At 35.4% G+C, this 23,551-nt stretch overlaps 2 long non-coding RNA genes across 4 annotated transcripts; both read left to right on the top strand.

The window, feature by feature from the left end:
• Positions 1 to 160: 160 nt before the first annotated feature.
• On the top strand, positions 161 to 3,778 carry LOC145012289 (uncharacterized). 3 transcript variants are annotated; one of them, XR_013664438.1, is made up of 8 exons: positions 161 to 363; positions 993 to 1,062; positions 1,129 to 1,225; positions 1,297 to 1,349; positions 1,460 to 1,731; positions 1,813 to 1,939; positions 2,346 to 2,959; positions 3,520 to 3,778. It is a non-coding gene; the product is annotated as an uncharacterized LOC145012289 (long non-coding RNA). The 3 variants fall into 3 exon arrangements; XR_013664439.1 differs by having other exon boundaries at positions 1,297 to 1,731; positions 2,346 to 2,652; positions 2,866 to 2,959; XR_013664437.1 differs by having other exon boundaries at positions 1,297 to 1,731.
• Positions 3,779 to 9,574: 5,796 nt separating this feature from the next.
• On the top strand, positions 9,575 to 11,140 carry LOC145012785 (uncharacterized). Its single transcript, XR_013664665.1, has 2 exons — positions 9,575 to 10,031; positions 10,783 to 11,140. It is a non-coding gene; the product is annotated as an uncharacterized LOC145012785 (long non-coding RNA).
• Positions 11,141 to 23,551: the final 12,411 nt, after the last annotated feature.

Below are 23,551 nucleotides of genomic sequence, written 5' to 3'. Positions count from 1 at the left end.
ACAGTTCTAATACTTTAAATTTTATCATTTTAAAATTAATTATTTAGCTTCTCTTTGTACCAACATGTGTGTATGTGTATCCTTTGATCATCCTGTTAGTTACATGTAAAGTTTTTAAATTACATGGATTTGATTATAATGAATGAATGTGCAGGCTTTTTGGTTGTTTCTTCAAATGACAGGGATCCTTCCTATCAACTAATATGATGGATCCAAAGATTCCAAAAAAAAAATTGTTTTTGTCCACAAAGAGCTTCTCACTCCATAAATATCAATTTTCTTATGATTTAAATGTATCAAATATATATTGTGAAGTTCATACATTTGCAGGATGATCATGAACCGAATCCTTGGGAATTTTATGTAAGTGCATTTCCTGTAAAACAATTTGTTTTTTAATCTTTTTCATAAAGTAAAACCTGAAGACTTGGATTTTTTCATAAAGTACAAAATAACAATTCTATAAAAACATGCGTAAATATAAACTCTTCAACTTCTTTTTCAGTTGCAATAGTTATGGATAGCATTGCACTTTCAACTTCTTTATGAAAATGACCATTTTGTCCCTTTCATCATCATCTCTTTCATTTCCATTTTCAAGGAGCATGATGAAATTTCAACAAAGTTCTATCTCTCCTTAAAAACAGAATTATCATATATGCTGAAGGAGCAAAAAAAAAAAAGAAAAAAAAACTAAATCCCTAAAAACAAAATCTTTTTTAAAATATGGTACTCACTTCTTGGTTTGATAATGTTGGGTCTCAACTTCAAACAGCCTATATGCTAAATTTATGAAAAGGACCATTTTGCCAACTTTAACAACACAGATGTTAAATATTTGTACATGGCCGTTTTGCCCCCGTCTTCTTCTTCTCTTTCATTTCTATGTTCAATCAAATTAAATAAACCCTAAATAAATTTAGAAGTTATTGTTGTTTATAACAACTCATTTTTTGTTTCAGAGATCATTGATTGTTGTGAATAACTTTCAGGAATTTTTCTTGGGAAAACAACTTTACAACTCTTTTGTGACAACCTTGTGCCCAAGTTTTTGATATTTTGGTAAAATCTATGTATTTAACCTTTTGGTTAATTTTAACTAAATCTGTTAATGACATGTAATTCCAGGTTTGGGCATTTTTAATGGGATCTTATTCATAAGATTCAACATACACAGAGAGGCGGTATGTTAGTAGAGTACATGACTATCAAAAACCATTGGCAGGTAAATGACCATTTTACCCTCCAACTTCCATCAACTACATATTATATTTTTATTGCAATTTCATGTTGTAGATTATAGGTTTACAAAAATTAGAGAAAGGAAGGGCTTGATCGAGAAAGATGTGGTATGCAAATGACCTTACATTTCAAATTATATAAAAAGTTAATTTTTTATTTAAGTATTTTGTTTTTGTTTTTAACGTAAGGATCTGATGGGTCATTGTTGTTGTATGAGGGTAACCATTGATTCCATAATGGAAATGGGAAGAAATAGCCATGAATTTCATAATGAAGTTGCCAAAACTTCGACCGGTTATGATACTATTTGGGTAGTGGTTGACCGTTTTACCAAGTCTGCCTATTTCCTAACCATCAAAGAAACTGACGAAATAGAGAAACTCACCGGGACCCATCTTAATGAAATAGTCAGACTACAAGGTGTGCCAATATTTATTATCTCAGACCGAGATAGCAGATTCACTTGTAAATTGTTGCAGAGGTTCCTAGGTAAAAATTCAATTGTTGTATTTCATTTGCATTTGTTTGCGATTGCCATTCTTTTTGTTGTATGATGGAAATTAATGTCAGGTATGTTGCTCTTAATAAGCTTCGATTCAGCATGTCTCCTTGTTTAACCTTTCCCAATCTCTCATAAACCCCACCCCACATAAGAACAACCATTTCAATATCTATGCATGATTCCTTCGTTTTATAGGTACGTCTTCTTCCTTACCTCAAGTATGTTTTGCGACTCATCCTACAACCCTAATTCACGATTATTGTTGACTTATTACATCCACAATCTCCACCTATTCCTTCTACAAACTCACAACTCATTGAAGAATTAATGTTCAGTAGGGGTTTTGATTGTGATTATCTTCCCATTCTTATTTGTTTATGGGTTTTTGATGCTTTACGTGAATTTTTTAGTTTGCGATTTTAATCTTTTTTGGGGAGAAAGTTTGATTTTGGTGCTTGTTCTCTCACTTGACATCACTCTACAATATTTTCCAATTTCAAGAAACTAACTTTATTTTCAAGACAAAATAGTTAGCGACCTCTAGCTATCAACGACAACTATCATATTTAGTAATTTCGTGTTGTGTCTGTGTTATGTGTAGACTACGTGGTTTGGTGCTCGATTTTGTTTCAAGTGAAAGAGGTAAAGAACTATGTTGGTGGTATGTGTTCTACTGCAGCCTCCGAGGCTTTATCCTAGCCCTAATTTATAGTTATTTCCCAATATCTTTTTAATATTTGTTTTTTATTCTAAAACGTGCAACAAAAAGGAGATCTATTTGTATTTTTTAAAATCTGTGGAGTGAATTTGATCGATTTGATGATTTTCTGAAGATTAATAGGATTATGGTGTAATTTATGATGAAGATCTTGGACAATTTAAGAAGGAGATAGAGTTGGTCCCACCAGGTTAATTGGATATTTCTTATCATTTAACTCATATATATTTTATGAGTAATTAAATGAAAATAAAGTAGGGATTAATTATCTTGGTAAAGGTATTTCAAATCTGTGTAGTAAGGGATTTATATTTACAAACTGTAATGCAAAAGAACAATTGTCAGGTCATATATACTGAGCTCATGTATCCCTTTTTTTTATTTCTCTTATGAAACAAGTCAGCTGCTATGTTCTGTTACTGGCACTTTAAGTCAAACATCTTCTTGCCATCTGATTTTGTTGTTGGATTGACTTCCTTGTAGACATAAATTTTAAGGTAAGTGCAACTTCTTATTCAAGCATTCATGTACATAATATCTTTATTCATATTCTTGCATTCTTATTATTTTGCTTCTGTGATCCAGCCTATGTATCTCATTGTTTTTTTTTTTTTTGGCAAATGGTGGGTTAAGAAGTATTATATCTATTTCCCACCATTTTCTTTCTTTTTAATCTTGAAATATTATACAAAATTTCATATTTTTTTATACCAATAGGTTGGTGTTGTTGGGTATGACAGACAAGGGGTAGTTGATCATGGCCAAAATCTGGCCACCAAAATTAAAAATAGCCTCTTACTTTTATTTCCTTATACTTTCAATCTTCTTCATATTAAGGCATCATACTTTGATGAATCTACCTAATTATAGTATTATATTTCCAGTTATTTTCTTCATATAATAGTGAAACGTGTTTTGTCTTTACATGACATTGTTATAGGAATAAATAGAAGTAAGATGCTATAATAAATAAATCAATTTTGTGTTGTGTTTTTATTTTGAGGTTCCATATTGTGTTTTTTTAGTGGTTGAATACATGATTCTGATTTTGATGCAGCTTGACAGAAGCATGTGTCCAGATCTTGAAGACTTTGGTTTGTCTAAATACAAACAAGATCTTAAGCAAGTCACACCAGAAGGAATATTTTTACAAGGGGGAGATGGAAGCCAATGCATGTTCTTTTTTCTTTTTGTTTGTTTGTTTGAAAATAACAAAATTGCAATACATAATATGAAGGTTGTCTTCAGCATCGAGTCCAAGATTGGCAGGGGAAAGGATATTCATTGTTGTTTTAATGATTTGTTGCAATTCCACTTTTAAGGGGTATTTTGGTCCATTTCTGCATTTATTAAAGAAAATCCTCATTTTTTTAAGACATGTGTATGTAATACTAAAAATCAACTTAATAAAAGACTAGTTTTATATGCCAATGTTTATGGATCTTCGGGATCCCTTGGAAGGGAGGATCCTATTATCAACTCTTGTCATCAGGGATCGGAGGTGGTTTACGCACCTTGTCTCCAGGAGAGTTCACTTCAGGATTGGATTGCTGTGGAGGTTTCGCGGGTCGTGCACGAGGAGTTACCCAACATTATTGAGCGTGTTACTGGCAGGGTAACCGCTAGGTTTCAGGATCAGACAGCGACTCTGCAGGCCGTTGGTAGGGTAGTCGGGGTAAATCGGAAGCAAGAGATTGGGTTAGATGTGCACCTTGGAAAGAGGTAGCGGGAAAATGGTTTGAGCCAACCAACCGAGCAATTGAGTTTGATTGTAGCAGGAGTCAAAAACCCAAAGGGCGAAATGGTACAAAAAGATGTTTGTAGCTGGTCTAAGTGCTGAAGGTGTGGGTGGAAAGGTCACAAGCGTCAAGAATGCACGTTGGAGGAAGAGTTGTGTCATCGTTGTCATCAGCCTGGACACATCAAAGCGAATTGCCCCCGTATAAGGGTTAAGGCAGCTCCGGTTTCATTGCAGATACTCCGACTGGGAGGGATAGTTCAAGTTCCGTCTCCCATGGTTCCGCAGGAAGTTAAGATTGAGGCGCAATAGACCGCTGGTATATATTTCATTTCAGCTTCTGCTTATGAATTTATTGTTATGATACTGCATCGAGTTAGTAAGTATATTTCAGAATAATATATTTCCTGCTTATGATAAAGTTATATACCATCTGCATACCATGGACGTTGGAGCAGTAGTTCGAAGATGTTTCCCTTTGAGCAGGTTTTCAGGACGCAGTCACTGTAGCAAGGGTGAATGGGACTTGGGAGGTATTCTGTTAGTCTTTCAGAGTGGTTCAAATTTGGTATTGGCTAGTTTTGGAGCACTAGCAATAGTAAGTATTGGGAAATCCTTTTCAAGGTGTAAGCTGTAAGGAGCTAGTGGAATCAAAGTGGGGGAGAACCACCCGAGTGGTTAGAAGCAGAAGTAAGTGCGAGAGTGGATTGGGTTCGCATCGTTGCTGAGGAGGAAAGCAGCCCAAGTGGCTGTTTAGATGGAGGAGCACGTGAGCGGGGAGTTGGGGAAAACTTCCCGAAGTTGAGTTCGTGTATGCACGATTAGCTGATGACTGGTTGGGAAACCAGGCTAGAGATTTTCTGTTAGAACAGAGATGGTCGAGTGGTCGTCTTGATTGAGGATTGGATGAGTTGGGAGTTCAGATAATGTTCCAACAATTGGTTTATGCTTTTCCTTTGCTTTGGGAAGTCGGTTCCAGGAACCAGGTGTATAGTGTATGAGATATTCATGATAGCTTTACATATTATAAACAAAATAGGAAATACTTATATTCACAAGAAAAATCGACTTTTCATACGTAAACCTGTTGATACTAAATTTTGTGAGATATATGACTTCATCGAACCTTTCAGTTCGCAGATTAAGTCCTGTTTTATAAGCCATAATCTCTTGTAGAGAGAGCGTGGTTTTTGTGTATAGATCTATATAGGATTGACAATCTCGCACCTAAACTGTTAGCTTTTGTTATATCGGCAGGTTTTGGGGTGACAAACTTCATATCATTCCAACGCCTGAAGAGCGTTGTTACAGGTAATTTGAGTCAATAGCACGGTTATAAACATGAAGTATTAATATATCTTGGTTTACGGGGCTGTTAAACGCCTTAGTGATTAGGTATGAAAAATACTTATGCATTCCGGTTTTTGGAACTTTTAAAACCACCACTTAATTATGGAAAATATTGGATTTTCTAGAAACAAACTCGAATTTCTTTATACACTATTCTTACACAAAAATGCTTATGAACTAACCAACTTAATTGTTGATACTTTTTCAAAACTATTTGTATTTCTCATAGATTCAGTAATACAGGTAAACACCAGCTTTTGGGGAAGGGACGCTAAGGCGTCAGTTTCAAATCTTTTTAAATCATCATATTGTAATTTATTTTGAAACATGTATCACATTCAACAATGTAACTTATAAATTATATTTATGATGGTTGTGTTTACTTTCTTTACAAATACTCAACTGTTATATGAAGTCATCCACCCCCGAATGTTTCCGTCATTCTGGTTTGGGGGTGTGACATCATAGCAGGTATGTGTGTGGATAATTAGGTCCTATAAAATTGAATTTAGAATTTTTAGAGCTTCATATAGTGATTTTGATAATTTTTTGGATTTTGTTTGGGTGTTTCTTTACTAAGTAGCATCTCAAGATAGGTAAGTACTCATATTCCACGGTGTTTTTGATACCATTAAATTGACAATATTAAATTTAACTCGATCTTTTTTTTTCCAGTTATGTTTATCTAACATGTGCAAGTTTCGTATGAGAAATTGAAGGGGAAAAAGAAAACCAAGAGAATTAAAAACGGGTATTATGATCATATATCATCAATCTTCAACAATGGTGTAAGTTTCTTTGGGTTCTTAATAATATATCTAAATTTCATTTCATAGGTTATCTCCCTTCCATGTGAAGGGCTTAGAAGATGCATCATCATCAGATGCGGTTGTTCCCTATCCTGAAGGAAAAGGTGAATGCTATAATATAAATGGTAATATAGTCGGATCTGAATCCCAGGAATAAATGAACCAATGAAAGTGGGTAACTTTTTCCAATGTTTTAAAACCCGGGTTGACCCGGCCGGTTGAACCGTGACCCGGGATAGAAGACGGGTTAATCGAGACCGGGTTTTTGTAAAAATACCGACCGGATCGAACCGGCCGGGTTTACCATGACCCGCGGTTGAACCGGGTATTGTGAACCGGTAAAAACCGGGTTGGACCGGTTTATTAGGGCTTGCTTAATTATTTGACTATCTTGTATCGCTCCAGCCTCCAGGCCACAAAATAGACTTCCGTTTTCGTTCTTCTCTGGGAAACAAAATAGCACGTCGCAAACAAAATAGCAAGTCGCCTCCATTCACCGGCGACGCAGCAAGTCGCCTCCATTCTCCGGCGACGCAGCAAGTCGCCTCCATTCTCCGGCGACTTCATTCTCGATCGACTTCATTCTCCGGCGACTTGCAATCTTCTCCAGCCGCCTCCAGGTGAGTTTCCGATTCCTTTCTTTTCTTTTTTCTTTTTGCTGCTAAATCGACTTCCGATTTCCTTTCTGTTCTTTTTTCTTTTTTTTTGCTGCTACATCGACTGGTGTTTCAGTCCTTCTCTAATTGATTAGCTATTGCTAATCAATTGCTAACCCAGTGCAGTGACTTTTTTTTTTTTGATTAGCTGTAGAAACTAGAAATCAATTGCTAGATTTGTTTTATTTTCTTCTCTAATTGACTTTGAAATCAGGTGAACTTACAGTTCATTTATTGTTAATTATCAATTGCAGGTGATAGATTTTGTTAGTTTATTTATTCTTAATTATCAATTACATGTGAAATCAATTACAGTTCATATATTGTTAATTATCATTGTTTCAAGATTTTGTGACAAATTTGGTTATTTACTTTTCATTTATTGTTAATTGGTCATTGTTTCAAGGTTTTGATTATGTAGATTATGAAATTAGGATCCAATTGACATATGTTTATTGATTATAAAATTACTTTTCAATGCAGTTAGATATGGAATCAAGGGAAGAACAACCATCGCAAGCACAATCTCAAGCTCAATCCCATTCTTCGGTTCAATCAAATGTACGAACAAAGACGGATATAGCATGGGAACATGTTACTCAAGTCGTTGATGAGAAGGGGAAAAAGGCATGGATATGTAACTTTTGTCAAAAAGTTATAGGTGGTGGTGGAATAAACAGGGTTAAGAAACATCTTGCTGGTATTAAAGGTGAGGTAGCAGCATGTCCAAAAGTTAGTCCAGAAGTGCGGTGTTTCAATATGATCATGCAAATATTTGTAAGAAGAATGAGGTGTTTCAAGGCGTTCTTGAAATGGTTGAGAAGACTTTTAAAGGTGATGACGTGTTAAATATTACCTTGAATTTAGGGAGGTTTCGTGATGCTGAAGGTACCTTTGGTAGATCTAGTGCCGTTGCTTCTCGTAATCTTACTCGTCCAGGTATGATTTAAACTTAATGTGTCATTATTATATATAAAATATTGTATTTTCTAATATATTTTTTTTGCTGACTATATCATTTGTAGATGAGTGGTGGAAGTTATTTGGCGGAGATATTCCGGTTTTGCAAAAGTTTGCTATTAGAATATTAAGTCAAACGGCATCTTCTTCCGGTTGCGAACGTAACTGGAGTGTATTTGAAAGGATTCACACGAAACGGATGAATAGATTGGAACATCAAAGGCTAAATGATCTTGTATTTGTTCATTACAACTTGCGTTTACAAAATAGGTATGGTAACTTGCTAAGATATACTATGCTATAAAATGACCAAGTTATATTTGAAATTTTTTTGAATGTTTTTGTAGATTGAAGGTTGATATGAGGTCTTACGATCCTGTTGACTATGAAAATATTGATAAGACGGGATTTTGGGTGGTTGAAGAAGAGCGGGAAGGAGAACTTAATTATGATGATTTGGAAAATATGCTTGATGAGCAAGAGCATGAACCGGCTTCTGAATCACAAGGTGACCATGTTGATCATGAAGTTGATAGTGAATTTCAGTTACTAAGTGACCGCGAGATCGATGCTTATAATACTCCAATTTCTCAAGATCCATGATTTGGTTTGGTCGTAACGTGTTTGGATTTGTCTAGAACTATGTTTTCTTTTGTTATTTATACTTTATGTTATTTGTTGTGTTAAGATTGATCTATAACATATTATTAATACTCTTATGTGGTTGTTTGTTGTGTTAAGATTGTTTTTTGTGTTTAGATTAAACTTTGTTGACATCAAATTATTGGTATTATATGTCTATGTAGTATGGAGGAAAGCAAAAATATATGAAAATAAAAAAAATGCCATAAACCGGGTTGACCCGGCGGTTGAACCGGTTGACCCGTGAACCGGTCTTCACACCGGGTCAACTAAAAACCCGGGTTTTAAAACATTGACTTTTTCCTTATCTAAATTTCAATACAATCATCCTTTACATCGTATTTATCCAAAGCATATCCGCACTAATAGTTGACATGAAAACTAACCATCTTCATGTTTCATCCATAAAATTTATGGTCAAACTAATACATCCCTCACAGTGTTTATAGTCAAAGGGAGTGGGGTGGGTGGATAGGGGCACATATTTTTTATCAGGTTTATCAATTCTTCCTTCCACTCCAAACTAACCCACTTTCTTCTAAAAGATCAAACTGCACGAACATAATTAGGGTCTGTAACTTCCATTAGATAACCCAATGAATGACTAAAAATGTTAACAAACAGCAAGATATTACACAAAATCTTTTATACCAACAAACCAAAACTATAGATAGGTAACAAACATGTATCTCTTTTAGCTCACCAGGTGTGTGTGACTATACAGACAAACAACAACCACTTTAGAACATTTTAATTTTTTAATTTGCTTCTACTATACATAAAAAATTAGAGTGATAAAAAAAGGAAAGATGAATAAAATAGAAATATAGTATAAAATAAAAAGAATAGGCAAGGCTTGCGTTCTTAACTCTCATTTCATCCTGTACCATAGTATTTCTTTTAATTTTTATATTAATTGCTTTAAATTATGTGCTTTTTAAGATGGAAATAGGTAAATAACAGTAGGTTTCGCATGCTTGGTGATTTTCAAAATGCATAGAAAGCGTTCGATGGATTGCTCATATTTCAATTTTGTTGAAAGATCAGTCTGCCCTTGCACTCAAATATGCCTTAATGTAGTAAAATGGGACAGTGTTGGAGTTTTTTTATGTTCAAATTGAATGCAAAGTTTTTTTTAGTTAAAATTGACCGATTTTATAAAAAAATTACCTTTTTTATTTTGAAAATTAGGTTTTAAATTTGGCTTTTGTTTCGATTATGAAGGGGAATGAGGTGGATGGTGTAAATGTAAAGGAATTATACTTCAAATGGGTGTGTTTCTTGATCAATTGGGTCTGTTCATGACATGTAATTGTGCTTAAATTAGCTTGATTTCTTTCTATACAAAAGATTTAAGCAATGGCTGCTTGGAAGAACATAGGTGGTCTGGAGCCAAATAAATGAGCATGAAAAGGTTCTATATTTACTCTTAACTATTATATAATTGATGGTATATTGTTTGATTTTAGGCACTCAAATATTTTTCTCTTTTACTTTGCTTAGTTCTTGGTTGATGTTGGACTGTAAAAAGAATCTGCAAGAGGCTATAAGCAGGGAAAAGGTTTTGGGATGGTTAGATCAGATTGAATTACATTTCCAATTTGGATTTGTTAGTTAGATGTTTTTTATCGAATGTTTTACTTTTTCTGTGATGCTTTCTACATTGTGGAACATGATGGGTTGTGGGGAACATGACTTTCACCGACTGTTTAGGACAGACAATACACATGTTTCATAAGCATACTAATTGACTGATGCACATAAGCTATTTGATGAAATGCCAAAAAGAGATGTCATCTCATGGGATACTATAATCATAGGTTAGTGTCCAGGTTCTACACTCTCTGATGCATTAACTCTCATTATTGACATGATGCACACAAACACTAACCTTGATGAAATCACATTTACTAGCATGCTCTCTGCTTCCGGTCATCTACTAATCAATTACCATACTTTGTGAATGGGTTATTCATGGGTTTATTATGTTTTTCTTTGTTAGATTGGTTTTTATTTTCAAGGAATTATGTGTTTTGAATTTTGGACTTGAGCCTAATTGATGTATCTATCCCTTGGTATATTTTGATTGGTATATTTTGTTAAAAACTTTAATCCCTACTTTGTTCTTTATTTTGCTTATTGATTTGTCTAATTCCATTCCATAGGTACCAAACTGATTCCACTAGAGCTTGGCAGCATGTCAACTGCCAAACTTCTTGAGCTTGCTCCTTTTCTGATGCTGAAGCTGAATTGGTATGCATACTTTATACTTTAAGTTTTAAATTACATTATTATTCTCATCATGCAGGATGCTGGTATAAATCTAAAAATGGAACTACCAAGACAGAACCTTCCGCTAGTGATTTCCCGGCCAGCTCTCCCATATTGAATGCAAAGTTTTTTTGGTTAAAGTCAACTGATTTTAGTAGTACAAAAACACATATTTTTTTTTTTGACTAAACTACCACTGTATAGTTTTTTGTTCATGTTTCTATTTTACTAAAAGACCAATGTGCCCCTAAAGTGTTATTATGACTTTTTGTTGTAGGGCACTCTAAAAGCTACAAAGATTATAGTTATATTTTTGTTTTCTACTGATAATTGGGTAGATTAATAGTAGTAAAAAAATTAACTAAATAAACCGGTTAAAAACTGAATAAATTGTTTAAGTTGGTTATTTGACTTGACTTGAGGCTATTCGGTCCAAACAAAAATAGTTGACCAAGGTTTGACTTTGGGTTTAAGCCCAGTTAAACTCATTTAGCTCTCAAAACTCCCAAGCTTAATGGGTGTGGATTAACAGTATTTGACGATCAATATACATTGAATTCAAGGTATTGAAGAAAGAGGCTCAAACAATAACACTCTCTTTGACGTAATGTTGTGCTCAACCTAATGTCATGCTCAATGTATAAACAAATCGTTATCTAAAGAGAATAAACCGAACAAAAAATCTTACATCTGACCCCGCAATGCGGGGTTACTCACCTACTTATCATTATATGTATTAACCAAAACAATCCCATCTATTCAAGAAATTACAAACCAGCACCTCCACTTGTTTAGAAATTCAAAAAATGGTCCCTTTAGTTTAAATTCGTTACATAACAGTTCGGGTGCATGGTTTGTCCCAACGTAAAAAGAAGTAAATTGCGGTTTGTCGCGTCACACTTCACCAAATCAAACCAAGTCCGAGTTCACGCATTAAGGATGAGTGTTTACATCCTCTTTTTAACTTTTTATTATTTTGGAGGAGAATACATATGAAAAATGTATATCGTTTATGACAAATACATGGCGAACTCATAGTTAGCTTAAATCAATGTTTTGTCAAAATAATATATCATGACTAGGTTTTATCTTGACATGCGAATGTTATAGTGGCTTAAAATATGTTATAACTAGGAATGATAACTTATATGATGCATATTATAAATTATAAATCATATGAATATTATGATTTTCCGAAGTAATGGTTATCAAAATAAAAATGAGTTACTTATCGATTTTGCATTATTATTATTATTATTTTATATATATATATATATATATATATATATATATATATATATATATATATATATATATATATATATATATATATATATATCATGCATAAATTATACATATGTTAAATAGATATGTATAAATTATAACATTTATATCTTCAAATTTATTTACGCACTTGAGAAACTATCTATTTAAGCGACTAATATACACTTTCACGAATATATCAAATTTACTCGACTTTTATAGAACAACTATATCGTATACACTTTTACGAATATGTCAAACATTTAAAGTATGAATTTACTTATAATTTATCTCTTTATCGCACATGGTTTTAACTACGTGGAAAATACCTTTTAGACTTTTTAAAAGTATTATTACTACGGTTAACAGAAAACCTGTAACTCTCACTAACATTTGTGTTGACTCTCAAACTACATGTATTCTTAAGAGATCATTGAACTAACTTTTAGCAGAAGGAATGTTCATGGATTTCGGGAAACCTAATTTTATATAGTTTTCTTATATTGGCCTACTTATTAAGGCAGATTCATGAACTTATTATCATTATTTCTATGAATCTTGTATTCAAACTGTAACATACACGTTCAATTATCATGTATTGTAAATTATAAAAGTGAATAATATTATGAAATATTATGTCAATTTGAATGTTGAGTTCTAATAGATGGTTTTACAGAAATGAAGTAAAACTATGTTTAGAATCATTCAGAAAGTATTGGAAGTCTTATGAGATTCCACTCAAATGTCAAATAGTGAAATTTAGCGAAAATATAAAACTTAAAATAAGTAAAATTTTAATATTTAAAGTTGTAAAGAATCTCATTAGAAAAGTTTAGGCAAAAATCTCGTCGAAATCCGAGTTATAACGAAGAAGTTATGATCAATCGAAGATCCGCGATAAAACCGACAAACACTATGTCGCGTAAAAAGTGAATTTCCGATAAAATATTTTTTAGCCTTAGTGATCTAAATAAAAGGTGTAGAACTCGTTAAAATAATAAACTTTCGTATAAAGAACTTTTAAATCTGACTTCGTATGAGGAAGTTATGGGTTTTCTAAATTTCGGAATACCAGTATACAACAAAAAACTCGTAATAAAGATCGAACGATATTTAGCCGACACAACCTAAACAATAATTGAAAGTCTCATCAATAGTAGTATAACGGTAAAAAGTCTGATGAAAACGGACGTCGGATGAAGAAGTTATGAATTTTTAACGGATTTTCCTGTTCCGGTCAGTTAAAAATAATAATATTAAAATTAAAGCCAAAATTAGCCGACGAAGTCTAAACGAAAGTTGTAGATCATAATTTTACCTATGCGTGCATATAAATAACGTCAAAAACGGAGCTCGTATGCGAGATTATGGATTTTAGAAGTTCGGGGCTCAAAAACCGAGAAATAGTGGATAATACCGGGAATTTTCACATGAACAGTACCGGCCACTTCACCTCACCCAAGAAGCTGCCCCGTGTCCAACGTCGATGAGTCATCTGAGCACCAGTCGACACGTGACGCTTTCGGATTCGACCGAAGTCGTAGCCAACAAGTGTATCGCAGCCTTCGTCCGAGCCTCGCCGTTCTGCCGCGTGTACCGAGCCACCTGTCTCTCTCCCTCGCTGCCACTTGCCTTCGCTGACTCGCCCTTCTCAGCCGACCTTCGCATCTGCTGCCGCGTGTTCGCTTCTCAGCTGTCGGATTCGAAGCTCGCACCGTATATAAGGGAGGCTGCGAGATCTTCCGACTACTCTTGGAATTTTGACATCTTTCACCCCTTTTTCAATATTTTCACTATTTTGACATCCCCAGAAGCCCCGCTATCAATTTTAACACCTGAAACACGCCCCGAAGTGCCCGAGAAATTTATCGTTTCGGTTTGAAGCTCTACCTTCGCAGAGCCCGATTTTCAAAAAAGCTCCCGGTTTTTATAGAAGAAAGCTATTTATAGGAACGAAGTACTACACAAATTACTATTTTAACCCCCGATTACTTCAATGTGAGTTTCAATATATAGGAAGAATTGTATGTTAAGTGCTATATGTGCTATGTGCTTTTCAGTTGTTATTATTTCCGTTATTTATGATAGCAAAGTTATACCTTTGACCATGTGATCAGTGAAAGGACTTAGATCCACGGTGGTACTGGTACGTAGCCTTTGACCATGTAGAGCATGTCTCCATAAGAGAATGACTTCTATTATATGGTATTGGCAAATGGTTAGACAGGGCTATAAGCCTGAAATCTACCAAAGTGTTAATCAGAAATTATATGTCTTTTGTGCTATTTGGGCTGAAGTTTATTGATGTAAATCAAGTTTGGAAATTGTTATGTCTCATTGATTGTATATCTTTGAATCAAGTCATTGATTAATATGGAAAGTTTTTCACATGATTCACATATGCCTTTGTTGTTCCTTGTTCCTCTCTGCTTCTGCCATATTGAAGTATATATATGGCATAACGTTATATTGTATCTATTATTGAACTCACTAAGCGTCACCGCTTACCCTCTCAATGTTTTAATATATTGCAGGCAATAAGCATCTAATATAGCTTTATACTGTTGGAAGAATTAAAACAGACTATATTATTACTTTTGTATTTAAGTTTTAGTATGTATAAAATATACAATATCTTGGGTAGTTTTGTAATAAACTTAAACTTAGTCGGGTTGTATCGAGTCGTTTGTAAATAAATTATCAATGTAAAATATTATTTGTGAACATGCATATAGCATGTTTTGGAGTAACAAATTGTTTTAGTATTATGAAAGTTAGGGTCTTTCACAAACCTTAAAGTGCAATGTAACTTATTGTTGTAACTTGTGATGTCATGTCACACCCCCAAACCGGAACGGCGGAAACGTTCGGGGGCGGATGACGTCATGTGAAATATCATAACAATTGAATAATAGTAATCAAAACAACAACAACCATCATATTGATAATGTATAAGTTATTACATTTGTGTTCAAATCATTGTATACTAGACACCAAAAGTATATACCAAAACCAAAAGACATGACACTATGATGCTTCGTTTTCTCAAAACTTGTGTGGATACCTGTCTACTGATTCCCTAAGAATACAAGTGGTTCGAAAAAGTGTCAACATTTAAGTTGGTGAGTTCATAAGAGTTTTGTTTGAGAAAACAAGTCGTTTTTCCTTGTAAAATGATCGAGTGTACTTCAATAAAATCCAATATTTTCATTGTAAATGAATTGTTGTCTTAAAAACCTTAAAACCAAAATGTAGGAGTTTCCTATGCTTAGGATTTGTAATGCGTAGTTTTAAATTCGTATAAGAGGTGTGACCCATATCGGGTCCTCCTTTGATCACTTAGTGTATACAATTTATATATAATCAAGATCAAACGGACAGTCAAACAAATGGTTCTGCCCTAAGCCCACAACCAAACAAGGAACACGATTTAAGGCGGAATCACACATTCTAATGCCCACATGATCTTAATTATATATAACCCTAACGTATACGCTAAGTAATCATAGAGGTAACAATAAGGGTCCTTTCAGAAATATAAGTTGCATTGTACTAGAAAAAGAGTGTATTGTAGTTGTATATTTATGTAACCCTTTTAAATGTATGTCTCTAGAAGTGTACCCTACGTTGTACTAGAAAAATCGTGTCATGTAGTTTTATTATTAAGTAAAACTATTTGAATATATGTTTGTCGTGTAAACCAAATGTGAAGTTAATGCTGCAATTTTTAATATTATTTTTTTTTATTTTTACGGCTTTTGCTGGTACTTAAGTAAGTACTTGAATACGGTCTCACAAATTTATTCCTTCAACGAGTTTACGAGTAATGAAATGAAAAACCCTTTAGAAAATGAAAATGTAATACCCTTTAGTAATTGAAAATGTAATACCCTTCAGTAAATAAAAATGTAACTTTACCATGGAAATTTCTAAGTGTATAAATATTGTAAAAATGACCCATGAACTATACCTATTATAGTTCATAATGTATGTTCTTATTGAAATGAAAAACCTTTGTATTTTAAAAACTTTGCATGTACGAGTTTATAAGTTTGGTAGTAACATTATTTAACATTTTTACGTAATAAAATATAAGAAATCATAGAAAGGCTTTGTATATTTGCACAAGTATTCTTGTGTTTTACTTGTACCCCCCCCCCCCCCTTCTAAAACATAGAAAGATCTTGAAAAATGTGGGGTATGAACTCACCTCGAATGCGTTCTTGGCCGGATAATGAAGTAAAGTGATGATCTTCAAGGTATAATATGTGAATATGGTCGTGTCCTAATTTGTTTTAAACACATAATATATGTGCAAATTAGATACTAACAAATAAAGTGTTAAATAACACTAGAATATGTACATGGAATACTTACTATGATTCCTTAGGATCAAGGGAAAAGTTTTTCTCCTGGGGAAATGTTTGAAGATGATTTTGGAAATGTATGAAGATAAGGTTTTAATCTTTGAGAGAATGTGATGAAAATGTTTAACTGGGAAGTGTTGAATGAGTCTTAAAATCATGATATATATATATAGGAAAGGAAAATATAAGATGAAGTGATGTTTACCTAGGTTAGTGTAACTTATCATCTTGAAAAGAGTATCCACCAATAAAGTGGCATAAATATCTAGCTTATTAAGGAGATTTCAGCCTCACTAAGGGTGATTTCGGCCAAGGTATGGCCGAAATCACCTTGTACATACTCACAAATGTTGATTTTGGTCCTAATAGGCCTTAAAGTAGTGATTTTGGTCATATGGTGAGTCCATGAAGTGTGTGATTTCGGTCCTATGTAACCGAAATCACAAGGATGGTGAGGTCCTAGGGCAAAAACTCAAGGGTATGGCACAAGAACATGTTTTTATGTTAAATCATTTAATTTTTGTTTGACTTGTTTGACTCTTTGTTTCTTTGTTGACTTGTATGGACTTTCTAAAGTTTATCTCAACATGGATTTCAAGGTTTATGCATATAATAACTTATATAAACATGCCCTCTTAGCTTTTAAAGTTCTATTGTAGTAATTTTATGATGTGAACTCACTTGTACATTGTAACATCCCAAATTTCAAGCCCGAAAATTTCATTTTTGAATTAATAATTTATAAAACATTTTACCATAACATTATCAACAAAGCAACACATTACAAAATCATAATGTTGTGTCCCAACCCATGACATCAAAAGTAATGAAAATCATAGTACAATCCCAGAAAGTCCGATGCGGAATCATGTGTGTGTGTGATGTGATGCTACGCCGCCGACTCCTTCCCCTTAGACGAAGAGGTACCTGAAACCGTAAGCACAAAGCTTAGTGAGTTCCCCCATCATACTGCATACCATACAATATCGTCGGTATCTTTCAATCGGTATCTTTCAACCGGTAATCATCATCGGTATCTTTCAACCGGTAACCATCGTCGGTATCTTTCAACCGGTAATCCTCATCGGTATCTTTCAACCGGTAACTGTCATTGGTATCTTTCAACTGGTAACTGGGGACTATTTCTCCCCCGACCACTAGCATGCAACATCAAGATATAAACATACAGTCAGGTATATCCGAGTACTGACCTACCCTTCGGTCCCAAGGACCGCTGTCAGGGAAACTGATCCCTGCTATACACATAACATATCATACAAATAAATCTTATGACCAAAGCACATAACCAGACCAAGATAATTATCACAAAGACAATCATCTTCCAAATACCCCTCCTTGGTGGGCCGACATTGTGGCCTTAGACTCACCCCTATTGGAATGTAACTCACCTCAATGTCGTGCAGTGTTTGAACTATCGTCGGCGTATAAGTCGACTCCCTTCGATTCCTCGATCCCTACACGACAACCTTCAAGTCAGCACACAGAACGTGCAAGCCTAAACAGGGTAGATCAAGTCCAATCAAAGTCAACTTCAAGTTGACCCGACTCGCCGAGTTGGGCCGTCAACTCGTCGAGTCCCTAACCTTTTACCCGCCCTTATCCATGACTCGACTTGTCGAGTTTGGCAACGACTCGATGAGTTCCTCTTCTTTACGAGCATCGAATGAACCTTCATCCGACTCTCCGAGTTGTATGAACAACTCTTCGAGTTTACCTTCATCTGATGAACAAGTCCTGACCTTGACTCGCCGAATTGTATGAACAACTCGTCGAGTTCATCTTCAACCATAAGAAGATTGCCTTGGACTCGCCGAGTCTATTCTAGCACTCGTCGAGTCCCATGAACTCCAGGTCTAAAACTAAGTTCAATGTGTTGGGTCACTCCTTCTGACCTGCTACAACCCTTTTAACACCCAACTGAGTTCTTTTGACCCTCAACAGATATGGGACTTAATGCCTTGGACTCGTCGAGCCCCAAGAACAGACTCGCCGAGTCGATAACGTCCACACCCTAAATCCTCGATTTCTGATGTACAACACTTGTACAAATGATAGATCCAATCCCCTAAGCTCGATCTAGCACGTAAAGTTACGAACTTTACGTGCATGCATGGGACTTTTGAGCCTAAAAGGCGCTAAAATGGTTCTTATAATGCATAGGACCTTCCTTGAGTGAAAAAGAAACTCCAATCTGCCTTGTGACTCTTCCCCAGTGCTAGATCTGAAGTCTTGACCCCCAACCATGTTTGAAAATCATGGTTGGTCACCTCATATGGCTTAAAAGCCCTGAATCTTCCCCACAAAGGGATCTAACAAACAAGCAAGCAAGGTACAGACTTTATACCTTTCAAAGACTGCAAATGATGAACCAAACTCAAATCCTTCAGTCTCTTCTTGATCCTTCTATGCTCTTCCTTCTTCCTTGAGGTCAAAACCCACAAAAATCACTCAAAAGCCTTAGCTCTTGCACCAAAACACTTAGGGTTTGCTATGGAGGGTCTTTAGGAGCAATATGGACAAGTGGTGGCTGAAAGAGATGATTACATAGGGTGCAAACCCTCTGATTAGGGTTTTTTTCCAGTCATAGCATACTCGTCGAGTCTGGTTGCCGACTCGACGAGTCTGCCACTTAAGTCTCGTGTCCAAACCCGCTCCTACTCGACGAGTTGGGTCTTCAACTCGCTAAGTCCCAAGCCAAAAATGTAAAATACATTAAATAAAATACATACCAGGAACCGGGTGCTACATACATGGTTAAAGTTTAGACCTTGTTTGTTTTATGAATTTTCCAGCCATCCTATCATCCCCCCGTTAGAAGGAATTTCATCCAGAAATTAGTTCTAGAGTGGTTACTCATGAGCTAAGGAAGAGATGTGGATGCTTTTGTTTCATTTGAGCTTTCTCGTTCCCAAGTGAATTCAGGTCCTCACTTGGCGTTCCAGCGGAACTTCACTATTGGTATATGGCTTTGTTTCGTTCTCTTGATCTCTCTATCTATGATTTCTACAGGTTCTTCTACGAAGTGTAGACTCTCGATTACTTCGATTTCATCGAGTGGAATTACTAGAGTCTCGTTGGACGGATATTGTTTTAGATTGGGCGTGGAAGATGGGGTGTATGTTATCGAGTTCCTGTAGTAGTTGGAATTTGTAAGTCAACGGGATGATCACAAAATGCCTCTAGTTGTTCACGGATTTGAACAATCCTCTCGGTCACCTCCTTTATGATCTCTGGGTCGGTGAGGGTTTTTTGGTCTTTTAACTTCTTAGCTTATTGGGAGTTCCTAAGTTCAATCCAACTTAGTGGTGATCCGTGCTTGTGGCCGTATAGTGCTTCAATCGGAGCGGCATTGCTGCCGGGGGGGGGGGGGGTAGTTACTATTTGTAAGAGGACTCAACCAGTGGTAGGTGAGCGTTCCATGCTTTGTCAAAGTCTATCACACAGACGCGAAGCATACCTTCTAATGTTTGAATGTTTCACTCATTCTGACTGTATGTTTAGGGATGGTAAGCTATACTCAAGATGAGTTGGGTTTTTGAAAGGCTTCTGTAATGATTGTAAAAAGTGTTTGGTGAATTTATTGTATTTTATCCTTAGTAACTGATGGTGGTATATTGTGTAGTCTCACAGCATCCCCGTGGTATGTTTCTGTAATCTTTTCTACTTTATCTGTTGTTTTGATCGGTAGGAAGTGTATGGGTATGGTTGATCATTCAAATGGTTGTGTGTCCACCCGAGGTCATGGGCAACTCTACCCTGAAATTTGTGGTATAACTCATACCTGGTTCATCTATCATCGCTTTGTGTATACAAGTCGTATATAACTAAGATTGGAAAGACAATCGGATAAGTGATTTTTCCCTAAGCCCACAACCAAACAAGAAATAGGATTCAAGGCAGAATCACACATCCTAAGTCTGTAGAATCTTAATCATATACCACGCTTACGTATGCACCTAGTAGTGATAAATTACCAGCATGGGTCCTTAGTTTCTACATGAGTGATGCGGTTATTTTAGGTGAGAAGGTAATTACAACTACTTTTTCCATAGCTACTGCGTTTCTGGTCAATTCTTGAACTTGACTTGTTATATGAGTGGTATTCCCGGGAGGTCTCCTGGGAATACTTCGGGAAGTTTACAAACTTCTGGAATATTCCTGATGTCTTTCGCTTCTTGCTTCTTGTCCACGGCGTAGGTTAGTAAAGTGTGGTACCTCTTGTATAGGTACTTCTGAGTCTTGATGCAAGGGACGATTTGGGGTTTGAGTCGGGTTGGTCGTTGTAAGTAACGAGGGTTCCGTTAGTTGGTATGGTTAGGACTTAACCAATACATGCCGGTGATCACATCGAAATTTCCTAATGTAACCATTATTAGACCGATTTTGATTAATTGGTTGTTTTAGTGTTATTGTACATCCTACGTATTTGTCTTGTTGTGGTTTCATTCTTACCATTAGCCATTTCTAATGTGAATATTTCATTAAGCGTTTGAGGCTTTTTAAGGAAATAATTAAATTTGTGGTTCACGAAACTCCTCTCCACACTGCTATCGTAAAGTATGCATGCATATGCGTTACGTAGGCATAAACGTACCAAAAATTCTAGTAGGGTCTCTCGTTGCTTCTTCACGTCCTGCTATTAAAACTCTTCCCGCTTCTCCGTCACCCCTTTCTATTGGAAAATCTCTCTTGAAATGCCCCGTTTCACCACATTCATGGCATACTTGACTTGCTCCGGCATTAGCGGTATGAGTAGTGTGTTGGGCCAGAGTCCTACAGAAACAAGTGTTGTGTCCCTTCCTGTTGCAATTAATGCAGCGCATTTCTCAGCAGACTCCATAGTGATGGAAGCTACATTTGTTGCACTTTGGGAGATTTCCAGTATATGGTCTGTTCGACATTGAGGTAGTAGGGTGAGTGGTGGTATGGACTGCTACAGTTTGTTGCCTTTTGGTAGGTCCTTGAGTCGAACTGCCCCTTTTCTTGTTCCGGAACTTCTGTTTCTTGTTCTTAGGTTTGTGGTTTGGGGTGTCCTTGTAGGCAGACACTCATTGGTGCCATTGGTTGTCACTACGATTGGAATTGTCGACACCGTTTCAATTTCTGTTTATGTTGTTAATATGGAGTTGAGCCATGATAGCTGTCACAACAGCTATTACAGCGGATTGAAATGTAGCGGGGTCTATTTGTAGAACTGGTGTTGAGTCGGTATGTTGGTTACTTCCATGTGAATGCATGATTCCATTGCATGGTATGAAACGAGTTCATAAGTAACTATGGTTATTTGCTAGTTGTATTCTATCTATTTATATACACATATAAATTTCGCGTTTTGCTGTATGATTCTCAATGTTTCGACCAACATCCCTATGATGTATTTATGGTAGTGAATAGGAGTAGGTATTGTACAAATGTTAAGTTTAACAAAATAGAATATAAGTGTCAAAATCTTAAGTTGGTCGGGTTTCATGGGTTTTAGAAGGGTGATATGGTCATATTTAGTTATGAAATTCATGCATTATCTTAATACTTTATGTTGATTTTATCTCATTTAATGAACAAAAGGTACTTAATTAGTTTATAACTTCATTTTTCAGCAACAATGACATGCTTAGCAATTGGAAGCTTGGATCTTGGATTTTGAAGAAAGAAGGATGTTGCTGGACAGCTTGACCCCTCGTCAGTGTTTTGGCCATATCTCATGAACCGTAACTCTGATTGACGAGATTCAAAATGTTCTGAAAATTAGACACAATTACGGACGACTTTCGTGTTTTGAGAAAATGCTTCTTCCAAATAGACTCGGCGAGTAGGCCATCAACTCGCCGAGTTGGTCAGAAGTTTCGCGATTCTTGACTTTGCCTTGCCGTACACGGGATTTTAAGTGATGGAGTCGCTGAGTAGGTCACTGTACTCACCGAGTAGCCCCTGTTTTCATAAAATATATATATAGAAACGCTTCTCATTCAAACCCTAATGAATGGGGGAAGTTTAGGACGATTTTTGGAGGCCAGAAGGGTTCTTAGAAGCTGTGGTTTTCGAGATTTCAACATAGATATCAATTTGGAAGAAGATCAAAGGCAATAACACATTACTTTTATCTTAATCTTTTGCATAAACCATGTTTCAATCATTAGATTATGTTTTTAGTTTGTTATTTGTTGTAGATATGCGCTCAAAACTCATAACTTATGTTTAGGTAGATGAATTTGTGAACATGGATTGATTATTTGATTAGGATTAATTTTAATTGGTGATTATGTTTTATTAAGCTTGTTAAAGAACCTTATATGTTAACAATAACTATTCTTCTGTTAATAAATCAGTAATTAAGTTGTATGAACATCTCTTAGTTGCTAATTTCATATGATTTACGTGACCACATAGTTGTATGTCTAGGAATAACGAATGTGAAACTAGAATTAACTTGAAGATAGGTAAGTTAATGTGTGAGCTTGTGTGATACACCATCAACAAGAGGTTAATTGAATCACCAATTTGATTAGCTAATTACAAGTCTTACTAAACCCGAATCAACAAACTAGGAAATTCATTAATTTAGACAACTGGCCATTGCTTGAATTAATCTGTTTTCTAAGGATTAGCTATAGCGAATGTGAATCTAATCACTTTAGTCGGTAACCAATGAAGAATTAATCCGATATATTTACCATAAAATCACCCATGGGAACAAATGATTCGAGCCTAAACAGAAGGCCTTTTTAATCATTGAATTTAGTTGATCTTTGTTTTCTTAGCTATTAGTTGCTTGGTTTGCGTGTTAGTAAAGTATTTAAGTTTCTAGTCTTGCAAAACTAGAGAAAACTCTTTTTTTACTTGTTTTATTTAGATAATATTAGCATTTATTTTAATTGTTTACCGTTCCCTATGTTCGATACCCTACTTGCTTGAACTATATTACTAATCGACAGGTACACTGCCTTTTGTGTGTTTATTTTGTGTCTAAGTTAGTAGGATTAAAACTAGTTTGTTTCACAGACATCAAAGGGCG

Source organism: Lactuca saligna, chromosome 8 (genome assembly GCF_052625555.1).
Source record: "Lactuca saligna cultivar CGN05327 chromosome 8, ASM5262555v1, whole genome shotgun sequence".
In the NCBI taxonomy this organism is placed as follows: Eukaryota; Viridiplantae; Streptophyta; class Magnoliopsida; order Asterales; family Asteraceae; genus Lactuca; species Lactuca saligna.
Note: the sequence above shows the minus strand (reverse complement) of the source record. Positions and strands in the feature narration are given on the sequence as shown.